We start from the raw sequence: 17,183 nt of genomic DNA on the forward strand, positions 1-17,183 counted from the left end.
GGCTGCTAGGCCAGCCTCCCGTGCCAGGAAAACAAGTTCATGGGTGGTGGCTGTTGTTTTTTAAATGCAAAGTAGTTCTCAGTGTCAGTGGGCTGTGCAAGAAATTTGAAGCTTTTCACAACAGCCACCTGTTCATGATTTTTTCCATTTAGTGGCACCTCTCATCCTTCCTCCCTAACAGGATCCCAGTGCTGCAGGCTCTTGAAAGGCCCTTTTGCCTTCAGCCCTTGTGGAGAGCAACCAAGGATGTCAGAAGTGAAAGATCCATCAGCCAGGAATAAATGGATTGAGTAGCCTTGAACAGCAATGTGGCATCAGCTGGGACATTTTGCACTGCAGGAGCAATGCCCCAGCAGGTGTAGTTGATCTCAAGGCGAAGGGTGATCTCTACCCTGAGTGGGAAGCAGCAGGTCTTTAGTAATGTCAGTGTCACATCATAGGGGCAACAAGGATGTCTGGTGGGACAGAATTGTGGCCATCTGGGCTAGGGCTGTGCTCAGACTCTTGTTCTGCTTTTGCAGCTCTTTGCCAAGGAGCCTGGGTTACACCACACTAGGTGTGAGAAGTATTCGGCAATGCTGCCCATCCCTGCCCAGTGCAGCCCCAGAAGCCTCCATGCACCGCAGCTGCAGCCCATCATCTTGCTTCCCCTACATCCCCCTCCCGGGCCCATGGCCCAGCTTGTGCCTCTGTACTGAGAGAAAGTGCTCTGCAGACATCTCATTTCAAATATTTGTTCAAAATGTTTGGCTCAGGTGCTTTTAAATGAAATTCCGTAGAGGTCAGTCAAAACCATTAGTGTTCCCTAGGTGATCCAGGCAGTTACATTTACTGGTTAAAACATAGGCATGGCATAAAGAGCTTCTGACACCCAGCCTGTCCTTGCTGCTGAAAACTTTGCATTTCAGTGGGGAACCATGAACTGAGTGCATGATAAAGCCTTTAATAGCACTGAAGAAGCGGGCAGAGCATTGCCAATTTCTCCAATTTTTTAGAGGCAACTTTCATGTGACAGAACTCATGAGCCTTAATTCACATCAAATGGAAGTTTCTTAGATAAGCAGAACTGCCAGCAGAAAACAGTCAATGACTTATCTGTGAGCTACAGGGTAGCAGGGAAACAGGCAAGTGAAAGAGGAAAGGTCACTGACCTTTGCATGCAGAGAAAATTCAAAGCACGTTGTCTGCTGCCATTGTGCAAGTGAGAGGTGCTTGGCCCATGTCCAGCCTGCCAACATGAAAATGCAAAATTTCACAAATGGCAGGCATGCAGGAATCCTTGTAGACACGCAGAAATAAAATTAGCTCAGGCAACAAAGGGAGGAAGAAGAAACAAACAAATTAAAAGATCCCTAGGTATCTTGCGGCTTCTCCCCGCTAGTCCAAGCAGGCTCATTTCCACCAGGATTTATGAAAGAGCCATGGCGGGTTTGTTTGTCACAAACAAAAACGAGAGCAAAAATGGGGGGAAAAAAGCAGTTTAGGACTGGAGTCTACTACTATGCACTTAAAGCTATAAAATAGTGACAGTGTCCTGATATCATGACTGAAGTTTGAGTCTCTGTTTAAGTGGTGCTTCTGGGAAACCTTTCAGTGATGTCTATGATTCATGCACATCTATGAATTCTGTGGTTCTATATCCACCCACAGAAAAGGAAAAGAAAAAGGAAAACCCATGAAAAATACTGGGTACCTTCTCTCCTGATCTAGAGGTCATTTGCAATGTATCTTTTATATCTGTGCTGCACTGAATGTGTCATAACTTCCTTGTGCTACTAACCAGTCCCTCTCCCCAGTCAAATTCCTAGAAGAGTGCTATTGCAGTGCCAACAGGTAATAGCAAACAGCCGGAATCAGTGTTTGGTGCCCCTTCTCATGGCTGAATGTTTTCTGCCAGGGGTTTTTTGTTGTTACTGTTGTAGCTGTTGTTGGATTTCTGGGGGGGGGGGGGGGGGTGGTGTTGATGTTTTTTACAGCATACCAAAAGTTTGGTTGCAAAATGCTGAGTTAGACGTAGACTGCACCAGTATTTTAATTTTTTTTTCTTTTTGTCTCGTCAAAATTTATGGAGAAAAAAAAATCAACTGCAAGTTTACTACCAGCACTAAGGGATTGGGAAACTGCCCTTTGCTCTGCCCCTTGGAGAGTCATTTTCATCAGAGCTGAGTGGGCTCGTAGCTCGTTCTGCATTAGCAGCTTTCCGCACTTACCTGGCAGAGGTGTGAATAAGAGGGATGTGCGGCAGCAGAGAATCAGCTCTCTGTAGCTGCGTATCTGTGTGTGTATCTGAGCTTGCCATTGTGAGGGCAGCTATTTGCGCTTTATCGGACGGAGATGGTCTGCTAATTACAATGGGCGTGATTTCATCAGAACGGGTGAGTCAGTCCTTCAGCTCGCTGCCGCCCTGCACAAAGCCATCCACTGGTTTTCTGCCGGGGTAAGGAGTTGAGTCAGCGCACCGAAGGCTGCGCAAAGAGGCCCAGGGCCAGCGCAGGGCGAGCAGTGGGAATGCACAGCCAGGAGGGGAAAGGGTAAGACGGAACCTCCCCGTCCTGGCAGCAGGAGCTCTTAGATCACCTCGTCCTAGGCTGCGGACTCAGCAAAATGAAAACTTACCTGGCAGTGAGGTTGCCAGAAAGCCTTTACATGAGTAGGCGATCCTTTCATTAAAGCTCGTTTGGGAGACCGGAGTGCAGGCAGGAAAGGGGGAAATAACTCGGATCTGCTGTAGACACTACCTCTCGTCCACGGAAGCTTACAGAAGCTCCAGCTAAGCAGCTGTAAGAATTTTGGGTTGGTTTTGGTTTCGTTTGGGGTTTTTTTAACTGCAAATTAAAGCAGGGAAAATAATTTTATGATAGTCAAACTCTCAGTCATTCAAGCGATAATCAACATTAACTCTAAGGGGAATGGATCATACGCACCAGTTTTCAGGAGGAAAAGAATAAAAGCGAGAGACACCTCGCTGCCCTGTGAAATCGCTGAATTATTAGTGCCACTTGTTGCTGATGCTTCTTTTTCTGGGTGGGGTGCAGCTATCAGTCACGTTTATCGGGTTGGAGAGCATGACAGGGCTCACCAGTTTAAATCTTCAGCATCAGCTGACCAGAATAATAGCTGCATATTCTCATTTAAAATGTGCATGGCTCGTAGAGCACAGGCATTTCACAAACACTCTGGAACACCAGTCATAAACACCTTGAATTTAGAGCTCCAAAAATAAGAGGTAGGGCTCCAAGACACACAAAGGGGTGGTTTGCATTTCCAAGAAAGGAAGTGAAATGAAATGAAAAATCAAGCAGTGAAATGAAATTAAATTAAATGAAACTTCACTGAATAAAATTAAACGAAATTAAATTAAATCTCAGGATTTCATTTCCGGAAATGAAATCAAAAATCAAGGAATCAAGTGAAATGAAATAAAACTTCAAGGAATGAAATGGAGTGAAATGTAACAATCAGGACATTTCCTTTCATGTAATGAATTTTCATTCAAGGAATGAAAAGGATATCAAAGAATTAAGTCAAATGGAATGAAACTTACAGGAAGGAAATGAAATCAAATCATGAAATGAATTTTCATTTCATAATAGAAAATGAAATGAGAAATCAGGGAATGAAGTGAAATAAATTGAAACTTCATGGACTGAAATTAAGTGAAATGAAATTAAACGTAACAAAATGAAAATAAATGAAACCTTGAGATTTCATTTCCTTTCATGAGATGAAAATTCATTTCATGAAAGGAAATGAAATGGAAAGGAATGAAATGAAACTTAACAGAATTAATTGGAATGACATTAAATAAAAAATTAAAAGAAATGTAACTAAATGAAATTAAATTAAAAATGAAAGGAAATGTAACAAAATGAAATTAAATGAAATCTCAAGATTTCATTTCGTAAAAGGAAATAAAATTACAAATTTCATCTGATTTCATTTCATTACATTTCCTTTCTTTTTTTTATTTCATTTCTTTTCCTTTTATTAGATGAACTTTCATTTCATTTCAGTTCATTTCATTCCTTCATGAAAATTTCCTTTTATTCCATGAAAATTTTTGTCATTTAATTTCATTTTTTGATGTTTCATTTAATTTCATCTTTGGTGTTTCATTTCCTTTCATTTTTCATTTTCACTTCATTTCATTGAGTTTTCGTTTCATGAGAGGAAATGAAATCTTGAGATTTCATCTAATTTTATTTCATTATGTTAATTTTCACTTCTTTTCATTTCATTGCACTTCATTTCACTTCATTCAGTTAAGTTTCATTTCATTTCATTCCTTGACTTTTCCTCATGAATTTTCATCTCATGATTTCATTTAATTTAATTTTGTTACATTTCATTTAATGCAGCTGTCTTTTGTATATGAGAACTTCACATGCATGTTGACCACTCGGTTACTTTGGGCGTGGCTGCAAAACTCTTTCCCATAGGATGTTTACTCCTTGTATGGGCAAGGCCTGACTGGCTGAGCACTGCAATCACCTCAACCTCCTGTTCGCATCGTGCCACTCTCTCCCTTCGCACTCCCACATCTGCTGGGACCTCTTGTTTTCATCATTGTAGCTTCTGGCGTCTTCATCCTGCATCCACAGCTTAAATCCTTCATTTGGTTCTTTAATTCATTCTACAGTGTTCCTAAAGTTCACCATCCCCATCACTTCCTTTCTCAAGAGTATGTAGATTTGTAGATTTGCTTTCCATTTCCTTACACCTATCGTGGACACGAGTGTTGTCTCTCTTTGTGTGTGGGGAGAGTTTGTTTTGTTTTTTAAGTTTTGCAGGTACTATTTTAGTATTTATTCTTACTGTCTCCAAGGTGCTGTAAGCACTTGGGAATGCTAAATCCAGGCCAAGACCAAGGCCCTGTCGTGCTGGCACTAAGGCTGTGCCCCAGAGCTCTTGCAGCTTCCAGCTGGTGATAAGGGGTGTACAGGCAAGTCAACAGGAATAGCACAATTGTAGGACTACAATTCTTACTGGGAACAATCATTTTGTCTCACCTTGTCAACTCGTAGTTTGCGATACAGGGCTAGGCTCCCCTCACCATCTGCACAGATGCTCAGGTCATAAACTAGCCTGGAAGTCCAGGTCACTCCTGTGGTATGAATGCTTGGTCCCAATTAATAGGGGATGAAGCAGAGAGAACCCGTGAGACGCAGGAATCCAGAGTCAGCAGCTTTGGCAGAACTTATGTGAAGTTTCAGCCTTGGCATCATTGTCCAAGTTTTAGGCAGCATCAGCCTGTGCTGACTTAGTCACAGAGCTCAAGCAGCAATTTGAAATTAAAAAGTAAAATATGTCAACCAGGGAAGAAAAAGAAAAAAGGACCTTTATTTTTCTAAAGCAGAAATTAGGAAATGCAGAAACTGACAGAGAAAACCAAATACATCAAGGACATAATCCTGACTAGAAAACCTAAAAACAGTAAAGGATTTTAAGAAAATTTGGAATAGGAATAACTCTAGCAATGATACAGACTTAACATTTTAATTGATACAGGGAAGACAGGGGGCCTTGAGTCCATTTTTATGGAATAAGCAATGTATGTTAATCTTGGCAAATTCTGTCCTATAGCTTTGTCCCTGGTCACATCCAAAACACCAAGGGTGAAAGGAAGACAATGTGGAAATCATTTCCCTGGATATCTCTATGCTGAGAGAGGCTGTGGCAGGTTCAGAAAATAAGACAGGAAGACTAACAAAGGGGGAAGAGAGTATTTTTCATTGACCCATGATACCCTCAGTGTCACACTGAATGGAGGGCAATGAAATGGGGAGTCACAACGGCCCAAATCCTTACACAGGTCTTTATTTTCACATCAAGTTTATTTGTATGAATGGCATCTCATGCCCATTAATGGTATCTAATGCTTAATAGTTGCAGTGGAACTCCCTTGCGTAAGTGGGAATTCATTGTCTTACGGCACCTGAGCCTCTGACCCTCTGAAATTGGCTCTGCCAGACCCTGCGGTGTCCCTGGAGCCTCTGCTGTGGAAGGGCTGCTGTGGGGAGAGCACCACGTGGGAGGGCAGCAAAGCATCCTGTCCCTGTGGTGGAGGGGAGTTGCTGCACACAGGATACTCTGGTGTGGGCTGCTGACATCCTGGACCAAAGGTAATTACTCAGGTCTTCATTTTCCTTCTCTGACTTTCCCACTAATGTTTCTTCCATATTTCTATGGGTTTGTGTGTGCGGCGGCCTGTGGTCCAGCAGGTCTATTATTTTCCCATCCTGACACCTTGATAGTCAGTAGAACGAGTGGGATATAGCACTAAGAGGTCATTAGCATTCAAATAGGTCAGGGGCTCACCTGGGGGTTTTGCATGACAGTGTTTTCCCAACTTCTTGTCAGAAACAAGTGTTGATAAGCGGGAGGGCAGTCACCAGTGGTGAAACTGCAAACATGAAATCAAACCTTGGTGGTGCCTGGGGGCAAGGAGGAGCTCACCTTGCACATTGGCTCACCTGCAGGAACGGGAGGTCATGAAATGCTGCCCAGAAAATACAGTGTGCTGTGGAGAGCTGGCAGTTTGCTTCCTGCACCTCTCCTCTGCTGTCCAGGGCGATCTCACGGTCTGAGAATTTCCTTTTCTCGGGTGTAATATGCCAAGTGAGCATCTCTCTCCTGTCCTACACTGAGCTTGTGGGTCCCTAATTTTCAGTGTACACTAAAATGTTTGTGGACTACTGTGTGTATGTGTATGTCTATAGAGGACTCAGTTAGGGCCTGCTTAGATTTGTGGCTATATGAGCTTGTTAGGAATTTCATAATGTCACCCGGTGTTTCCTTATGTGTAAAATGGAGATAATAACACGTAATTACCTACCTGGCAGGGCTGCTGTGAGGACAAATTAACCAATGCTTGTGTGGGTGTTTGCAGATGAAAAGTGTGATATTAAGACTAAATATAATGATTGAATGTTACAGAAGAGAGTTTGTATTTATTATGGTGATTGAATATGAGTTGAAAGCACTTTGTAAGGTGTTTATTTCTTGTGCAGTACTGAGTATTTGTGGAAGGTGGAAAACTGGTGGAGCCAAGTTTGGGGTAGTTGTCAAAGAAATGGTTAAAGTTCCTCCTTAACCTGAGAGCCTACTGACTTTCTTCTTCTCTCAACTAAATGTAATGCTGAACAAGGGACAAGAGAACAGAGGAATGAAAATGTGGGCAAGCTAGAGAGGAAGGGAATGAAAATGAAATGCAATTGATGATCATGATTTCAAAGAACAAAAATGTAAAAAAAAAAAAAAGAATGGAAGAATAAAAGCTAGGGGAAATGAGGACAGAGGAAGAGAAAGAGACCTCAGGGATTCATGGGTGTTACATTTTCTCAGTACATGGAATTATGAGAAAGTAAACACCAATTTAAAAGAGGCATCAGAAACAATAGATGAAAAGCATATGCAGGGGAAAAATTGAGTAAAATGGGAAGGAAGCAAGAGATGTGCTTAATTATTTTTTGTTTTCATTTTGTTAAGTGTAGTAGCATAATTCTTTTATTTCTTACGGGTTTTTGAGAGGCACCTTTTTGCAAATCTAAAAGACAGTGCCAAGTATGTCAGATGCTTTTTGCATGTGTTCCATGGGCAGGCTGTTAAGAGTTAAGGTGTGGATACATTTGTCAGCGTGAGAATGGCCCTGTCTGGTTTCATTTGGTTTTCATGCTGTCTCTGGAGAATTAATGGAACAAGTTCATTTCCATCGACTCCAGTGAAGCTGCACTGCCAGTGAATCAGAGCCACTCTTACTGCTAAATGTAGCTGTTGCTCTATGAAACCCTGATCCAAAGTGTACCTGGAATGTTTTGTGATTAAACCAAAATAGTAAGACAAAAGCCTAATTGTTATGAACACTGTGAGTACAGTATGTTGGTGTGCAGGCTGTCCAGAGGAGTGGCAAGGGGAGGTGGACCATGAGAAGAGTAAGGTGAAAATAACCAATACACACAGAGTTCAGGGAGCAGACTGCCTTTCCTTGCAAATTGTCCTGGGTTGCAATGAAAATCATTGGCAAACATCCTTGCAGGGTCCTGTGGCCTGTTTGCTTTTACTCCCTCTGGTTCACCTTCTCTCATCCCCACCCTCCCTACTTCAACATCTCTTCAAATCCAGGATGGCTCTAGTTCTTTACCTTGTTTCACATCTCTTCTTTGCACCCCAAAACTTATTTTGGGCTGAATCACTCTTACCTCAATTCATCGGCCTAAATTAATCTTTTGTGTAATTCAACTGACTAAAATTGACATAAATGGAGTTACATCAGAGCTGAAATTAACACAGTCTGACTAAAATAGCACCTGCCTTTTCTACCCAACCAATGGCTGTCTCTTCCCCACCTCCACCCACATACCATGATTTTAACATTACTTTCTCCTCATTGCTCTTTCATTTATCCCACTGCCATGAGCAAGCTGTGCTCTCAGTAGTTGGTGTTGCCCTCCCCTCTCCATTCCCCTTCATCCCCACAGTGCAGGCTGTTGGTCCCTGTTAACAGGTGAGCCATGCCTGTATCCAAGCCCATGCAACAACTTTGCATCTTCTATTGGATTTTCCTGTCCTTCACCACAGAGATGCACCATCTGAGTTCAGAGCCTATTTGCACTGGGCACTTCCTGTACCTGTAGCAATTATAGTCTTACTCCAAAGAATTCACAAGTCAGAGTGCCATGATGTATAAACAGGAGGAGGGAAGTTAGATGACAGTGAATTTATTTGCCAAAGGTAACCTAGCAGGACAATGGCAGAGTTGTGGGTGTCAGACTTAAAGCCTCTCTTCCTTTTCCATAACTTCCTTTATGCCAGCCTGGCATTTCTCATCACCTCTTTCAACCCCTGTCTTTGGGCCCTCACCCTCACACAGTGGTTAAACTTCTCCTTTGCTTGCTTTCTCTTCCCATCTGGCTTTCTGACGTCTTTCAGCTTGCCCTTGGAGCCTGCTCAAGTTGGCTAGGCTTTCTTCCCTCCTCTTGAAAAATCTGGATGTTTGCAGCCAAAAATAAAGTATGGCTTCTCTAGTGGAGCCATACTTTGTTTAGCAGCATGCTCCGCCCTTTGCATCTGGGTATCTCTTTGGGGCAAGGATTTATTCCATAATTGCTCCAACTTACTTATTATCATGGCATATGTATCTGCAGCGTTATGCAAACTGTAAAAGCTCCTAGTTCTAAAGGTCACCATGGGCGTACCATGTGTTTACCTTCCAAACACAGATGAGCTCAGAACAAAAGGGACTGGAAGGCCTGTGAGGAGATGAAGGCAGGGAATCACCTTGATCTAACTAATTTGCCAAGGCAGTGTTCACAAAAGTAGGTTACCTAGTGCTGCAGACAAACAACCCAGTCCAACCTCACTGTCTTCCAGATGAGTGAATTCATTCCCCAGCATGTCCTGGACACCCAGAGCAGGATGTTTCTCATCCTAAGTGTCAGGCTACCCCAGTCTCCCATGCTGGGACTCAGACATGGAGCTTCTCGTAGCGCAGTGTCGGGTGCCAGCTGTAGCTTCCTGAGGTGGTGGACAGAGGCTGGGATGTTGTAGAGGCTCCTATGGTAGATTTATCCCCAAGCTCAAAAGAGTCTTGCTGCAGCTAATGGCCTTCAGAAGCTGGAAAGCCACTGTGCTACCTGGTGACCAAGGCCACCAGTACATCCCACACATGGCTTAGCACAGTGTTACCCCGAGCACTGGCTTGAGTGATAGCTGAGCTGTGATTTGCTTTTCACATTGCTCTGCAGCATAGAAAGAGGATAACAAGGTAATTACCTACCTGAGCTCATGAAATTGGCAGCATGCTCCAACAGGACCCCACTACATCCTATATGCAACTTCCAGGAAGAGTAGAGGGATAAATTAAATGCTTGTGAGATATGCAAAATGCTACACCATTAGTTGCAGTCCTTCCCGAGATCATCTGCTGTCTAATAGCATTTACTGTGACTTAGGTCAATTGTCAGCATGAGGGGAAAAAACTAAATCCAATCATTGCTTCCTCTACTAATTGACAACCTCAACAAAGTGGAATTAGAGCCATGAAGACTGGACTCTCTCCTTCTGCTTGTCAGAGCAGAGATGCTCTGGTAGGGATGGGGATCTGCCACAGGCTGCACTCTTCCCCAGGGGATGCAGCTGCTTCTCCAGTAGAAGAATATAAATACAGGAGGGTGGGAAGAGGGTGTGGGGGTCTGGCAAGAAGAAACCTGTTCCTGAGCCAGCCATGCTGGAAGAGTAAAAGGAAAAATGGCCAGGGTCCCTCTCAAGGGAAGAATTTTAAAAGATCCCACCTAAGTATGACAGGGCAAATAGAAAACAGCAGGTGAGTAGGATAAGCTGAGCACAAGGAGAGATATAAGGATCCTTCATTGTCAGGAGAAGGGGGAAAAGGAATATGGGTGAACTCAGAGCTGTGGCTTATTTCTGCTGCAGCTTCTTCTCCCCCTCCCTTCTGCCTGTGTGCTTTGCATGAGGGTGCAGCACAGTAACCTGCCACAACCTCGAAATAAAGAGTACTGCAGGACAATCCGTCTGAAAAATACCCCTCTGCTGAAAAACATCTCTTAAATAGGATGATCAAAGGATTCCCATATTAACAGGTGAGAATGGTTTATGAATCTGGATTAGCTCAGAATCCACCTGATTATATTTAAACCTCTAAGACTGAAAGCTATAAACCTGCCTAAGAAATGCCATTTATTTTAAAATGAGCAGCAAAATCTCGATTAATTGAGTTGCAAAAGAAATGGATCTAAAAACAGGCACTGGAGAAACATGAACGCATTATGCATTTGGGTTTTGCTTCTGGAAGAATTCAAAACCAGGTCTTGTTGCCAATGCTGATCTGAAATTATGATATTCTAAGCCTGAATTCAGGTGTCCATAGACCCAGGGAGGGACAGCCCGGGTCACTGTTCCTGTGACACTGTCTCAGGACCATCATGATGCCTCTGCTCGGTTGGCTGAGTTCTTCCCTACTGAAGTCCAACCAGTAATGTCTCCAGTATCAAAATGAAGGTGCTCTGCTGGTTTCCCCGTATGTGGCTTTGGGGTGCCCAGAGCACACCCCTACTTGTAGCGACACTATGGCCTGGGATAAATGCTGCTGTGCAATGTCTCAGTCAAGCCACACGGTGGTTTGGCAGCACAAAGAGCAGCTGGAACAGAGGCAGGGAATGTTGCCTGGTACTTATTCTATGACTTCAGTTCGGCATTTATAAAGCAAAAAAAAAACAAACCATTAAACAGCAAATTTTGCACACGACTTCCTGTGAAGTTTTGCTTTCACACCTCCAACATGTCTGTCTGGAAATGGCCTTTCCAGAGGGAGGTTTGTTCAGCTCCTTTTATTTGCTTTCTCTGACTCACGGGAGTCACTTGCACCCACTCAATCTGCCTGCACTGTGGCACTGCCGGACAGAAGCACTGGCAAGTGAAAGGCAGGGATCTTCTGGAGCTAGCAGTGCTCCTGATAAGGTCATGAGCAGCTAATTCCTCCTTTGCATTGCTTCTTTGGATGTTTTTATGCTAAATCCACATCAGAATTCCATGTATGCTGATCAGTAAAGGGCATCTTCAAAACCAAAGAAACACACTTCTACCACATCTTAAAATCTAGCTGTATCTTTCTTTGTGTTCATGAATCACAGATCAACTTGTTCCATCTCCAGGTCTAAGCCTACGCTTCAGCCTTCTGTATCTCCACTCGGAGGGTTCCCTTTTTCTTTCCTATGCTGCGCCCTTCACACGGTTTTGCATTTATTGTGGGGGCCAAACTGCTTCCTAACTATTCATTTTTGTATTTTTAGGACCAACTTCTAACTTCTCTCTTCTCTATTCAAGCCTCACAGTTATATTCTTTCCCTCTCCTTATAAAAAACAGTTTCCTATTTTGCCATGGCTTTTTTTAGCCATCCTCCAGGATGCCTAAAACTTTTTAGATACCAGAGCCTCTTCTCTGCTTCCAACTGCTTTCCTTTCCTCCACTGAATATGCAGCTTTTCAAATGAATTCATTTACTCTTGAACACTTCATATCTCTCTTGCATCCCCTCCACTGACTTCCTCTTACCCACCACATAACTTTGGCACACCTCATCATCAGCACGTAACTCCATCTCCCACCAGCTCTTGCTGCACTGGCTGGAGGTCTGCTCCACAATATCTGGATAGTCCCATTAATCGCTTCTTGTCAGGCTGCTACTTCTCCCTCCAGCCTCTGCCTGGGACACCCACCCTGACTTCCTTGTCTGCTCCACTCCTCTTCCTGTTAGCTCTCACCTGAGCATTTTCTTCCCCAGAGAGCTGATAGCAATGCACACTGATGAGTGGCCGGTACACAAGTAAGTGCATGATGCTGCAGACTTGTTGCTATCTTAGTTTTTCAGTGCCCCCATTCCTGGTGTTCCTTTGTCTACAAAGCACACCATGATTTGAGAGCTACATAATTATAGCTGAAATTAAGCATCCTGTTCAGAGGCTGCATTGCTGATTCCTCGCTATTTTCTTTAGCCAGAGCTTTCATTCAGGATTTGGCTCATCTGCAAAGGGACTCTACAGCTATCTTTTTATTTCTTCCCCCATCCCCTGCAGGAGAAACCAAAGTAAATGTAGGTGACGTTGGTTTGGGGGTTTATTTTTTAAGCTCTTCTCTATAACAGCCCTGTGAAGTAGAGTAGTATTTTCCTCATTTTAGAGAATGGGAACTGAGGCACAGCAGATGACTTGGTCAAGGCCCCTCAGGGTAGCTCAGCTGAATTGCAACCAGTTTGAGTCCCTGCCTGTATGGGTGTTGAAAGAGCAAGAGACCAGGGTCAGCACTATTTCTTACAGGAAACTGCCTAAAAGTGCTGGCCTGTGAAGAGGAGCAGCCTGGGAAAACGGCTAAAGGTCTTTCTGTGCATGCTCAGTCAGCAAATACCTTGCTGCAAGACATGAGCCTGCAAATGCAGTTGTTCCTTTCTGCTCTCTTCAGAGGACTCTCTTACCTATTTACTCTCACATGGAAACATGTGAGTGGGAGGCCAGAAGCACTTGACTCATTTGCGGCAATTCTCCAGTTCAGCAGCTAGGTTTTCTCCCTGAGGCAGTATAATGTGACAGAAAGGAAGCATCTGAAAGCATTTCTTCATCCGCCGGATTGCAGTCTGTCACTGCTGCTGCAGAAGTGACACACCTGCCCTCCACCGCCTGCAGCTCTTTGGGTTGCTGGAGGGTGAATGGGGAAGGCAAGAGCTTCTTTCTCTCCACCCTGAAATCATCTTGTTTTGGGCTTTTTTGCTCTGCCAGTACCTGGACATGACTAATGCACCCATTCCTGTGCTGGCTTGGCAGCCCTTGCAAATGGAATTTCAGACCCGGGACAAGCAGGGCACGGCTCGCTGTGCACGTAGCAGTCTCCCCACAAACTCCTGGATCCTGATCCAGAGAAGACAGTCGAGAAGGTGCAATCTCCACCAAGCCTTTGTGAGTCTTGCTGTGCTGCCAGCCAGCACAGGGAAGGAATATGGTGTTTAATAACAACCATGGCACAGGCACCTATTTATTTACTCTTCTATTTCAAGACAGCAAAGCCCTGTCACCTCAGACTAACCTGCAGCTGAAACAGTGAGAAATGGAAAACACTCTCTTGTATCCTCCATCACATAAACAATTAGTTGTCTTTGCAAAACTGATGTGTAAGCAGTTGCTGCTTTTTATGGAGAAAAAAAAACCCCAAACAACAAATCAAATCAAAACAAAACTAAAAACAACCAAAAAATAGTATGGTTGAATCAGAGACATTTTGGTAAATCATGTTGTTTTGTTTTGGAAGATATCACTCCTCAGAATAAGACTTCTACCCTACAGCTCTTGAACACTTTATCACAAAATGATACTTATTTTAATGTCTGCCCCTGCTTTTACTCCTATTTTGCATGTAGATGGTAACTGTTCTTTGGCAAAATAAGATGTAGGTGAGGGGGAAAGCATCAGGATTTTATCTCTGTAGAGCTGAGCACTCCAAGGTTTATAACAAGAGCTTGTAGCAGTTTATGCCACGTGAAAAACACTGCTGGGAAATTTATCAAAGAATCTATCATGAGGTGGGCTATTTAGGGACTGAAATTACATAGGAAGGACTGGCAAGAGAGATGTGTGCTCAGGACAAGTGCAGTTGCAATTAATGCTAAATATAAGGTGTCATATCTTTATCTAATGCACAGCCTGCACTGCCTCGCAAAGGAAAGTTAAGCAATTAGGCCCAAATAACCAGATTATACGTGGGAGGTGTTTGAAGGCAGATTTAAAATACTGTAATAGGGTTGGGGGAGGGTTACAACGAGAGGTAATATTTCCTGATAGGTTAGTTTACATCCTTTGGAAAACATTCTGGAACCAGACCAGAAAAGTAAGCAAGACCTTAACCAGGACTCAGCCTGGGATGACACCCAAACAAAGGCGAAAAGTAAAGAGACCCAACCCTGCCTGTGCACACGCAGCCCCTCCAGCGAGTAATCCCCTGGAACAAAACAAATCCAGTGACGGATAGCATAGTTCTGTGTAGATGTGCAGCTGCCTCAGCACAATTCAAAATCAGCTTTCCCCTTTCTTGTTTCTCTTAAGCCAGTGCTAAGGGCAGAGAGGAAAACCTGAGCTCAAACAGTAATAACTCTCTTTTAGAGTGGAAACTGGAATTCACTCCTTAATCCCAGAGGGGCAGAGCGAGGTACAAATCTTTCCCCCCACACTTCCTGCCAAGTTTCTTCTCCAGTCCTGAAGAGTTGGATTAACTCTGTGGCAGAGATGCAGTTTGTTTGCACAGCCCTTTTTACCACTCTGAGGTGAGGCTGTCAGCTGGAGGGTTGGGGAAAATCAAAAGGAACTGAATCATCCGACCTTATAAAAACTCAGTATCAGGAAAGGTCTTGGTTGGAATGTATTGATGTGAGAATGGGGAGGGGGAGATGAGATGGGACACGTGCTTGCTTTGGGAAGGGGTCTCTCAGCTTTTGCAAAGTACCTTGCCCCTATTTATCATATCAACACACAGACAACATTTTGTCTTCTAGAGTGAGAGGTGGGGGCTAAACATTTCATCACAACAAAGTGAAAATGATCTCTGCTGCCTTTACTTGGATGTGGGAAATATTCACTTGCTTTTAAATACAAAACTATACGTATGTTTGTGAACCTACTGTTGCTTTCATGTGGGAGCCTTAGGTGAACACAAAAGATTACATTGTGCAGCTACAAATGAACAGAGCACCCAGGATTAAAGAGATTTTATTTAGCCCCACATGAAATAGCAGAGCTGATGGCAGCCTCTGGTACAGGAAAAAAACCACAACCAACAAATAATTTAGCGAGCATTGGAACTAAGAAAGTCACATCTCCTGTGTATTTGTGTATTGTGGTTGATTGACTATGGTGTCTAAGATGGCATAAAATTAATTTGAAGCTCTTCCTACAGATCAGGCACTTATTAGCATTCTCAATTTTATGGAATATCTGGAATCTAATAAGGCATGAGCCCACGTTGTAACTTTCACTGCTGGGGACTGTGATAGAGCCTCTTTTTGCTATCAGGCCTGTTGTTTTTCACAAAATCTGTAGGGATGCAATTACACTTCTGCCAAACTTGTTTGAAATCAGACAGTGGGCTCAAAAGTTATTAGAGGCGTGGACAGACAGGCAGACAGGTGCAGACACCATGACCATGTAAGTCTCATTTCCATCAGAAATAAGGCTAAAAGAACTTACATGGAAATAAATTTTTAAAGGAGACTTGATAGGCAGAGGAGTAGACCTTTGCGAAGTGTAATTTCAAATTTTAAGTGAATTTCATGCTAGGAAAAGCTATCAAAGACAGTCTGGAATACTAAAATATCCCTTTTACCTAAAGGAGAGGAACAGCACAGGATGAGCTGTGGTGGCCCACTTGACCCTTGCTTATTTAAACTAAGTCACACTGAGGGCAGGTGATTTCTTAGAGAGAGGAAACAAAGAGCAGCTCCAGAAGCTCTGTTCCCTTACAGTTTTTTTTCTGCATGTGAGCACTTAGGGCTAATCACAGATGTAAAGCACTGCAAATGCCTCTGAATGTTTGTATTTCACTCCTGCCTTTGACTTTATCCTTGTTTCCTTGCTCATTCCCTGCCAGCTCTGTCCCTGGGCTGCAGTGGGGAAGCGCTGCTTTTTGTCCTTTGTTTGTGCAAAGCGCAGTGGGACTGGAATCTTGATTAGGGCCCCTAGCAACGATCACACACCTCGCAAATATCGTAATTTAACATGACAGCCCCCAGTCTCTCCGATAGGATTCATGTGGGTATTTTTTCATGCTCCCAGCCAGAGACTGGAAGCAGGGCTGTTTTATTGCCAGCTCTGCCACCAGCCTGCTGGGTGGCCTCTGGCACATCGCTCTGTCATCTTCCCCTCTGTAAGCTGGGGTCCCCATACCCACCGCCTGCTCTTCTGGAGCCGCTGAGCTGCCAGTGGATTCAGAGGGGGCCGGCTACCAGCTCACTGCAGCCAACAGGTCACTGCCTGTGGCCACCATTGCGCTCTGCCCATCTCCGTGGCCCCAGTTGTGTCCCCCCCTTCCTCATGAGAACCCTGCAGGTGGCTGCCAAGTCTGAAAAAGTGGGGGAAAAACTCTTAAATAGGCTTTTGCATTTGCACCCCAGAATACACCTGCGGCCCAGGCCTGGTTCTCCTCCAAGCACTGAAGTCAGGACACTGGTGCCAGCCATGCCAAGGTGCTGTCCCAAATCCGGGTTCTTTCCCCTGTGGGGAAGCTGATCCACACACAGAGTTAAGATACTGGATTTTATTTCATGTCTGCGCAGAGATGGGTGCGAAGTGGTAAATCCACAAAGCGAGGAAGCGTATTTATACATACATATACAATGTATATATTTGCAAGCATATTTATACAATCCTATTCAGGCAGCATTTGCATAATGAATCTACATCACTACCTGGCTAAACTACTACTGCCTTCTCATTCCCTGCCTCGGTTTAAAGGTACAGGGTATTCCAAATTCGTGTGTTCAGTGGGTGAGGGTCTTCCCTCGGAGGTGCTGTTTTCCCATTTCAATGCACTAAGTTCACTCCTAGGATGCAATTTCACAAGTTAGTTAAAGATTTCTAACCCACATCCCTCGAAGCTGGTTTAGGCCGCCGCATAACCAGTCTCTTCCCTTT

The sequence above is a fragment of the Corvus moneduloides genome, chromosome 4 (assembly GCF_009650955.1).
Source record: "Corvus moneduloides isolate bCorMon1 chromosome 4, bCorMon1.pri, whole genome shotgun sequence".
NCBI classification, from domain to species: Eukaryota; Metazoa; Chordata; class Aves; order Passeriformes; family Corvidae; genus Corvus; species Corvus moneduloides.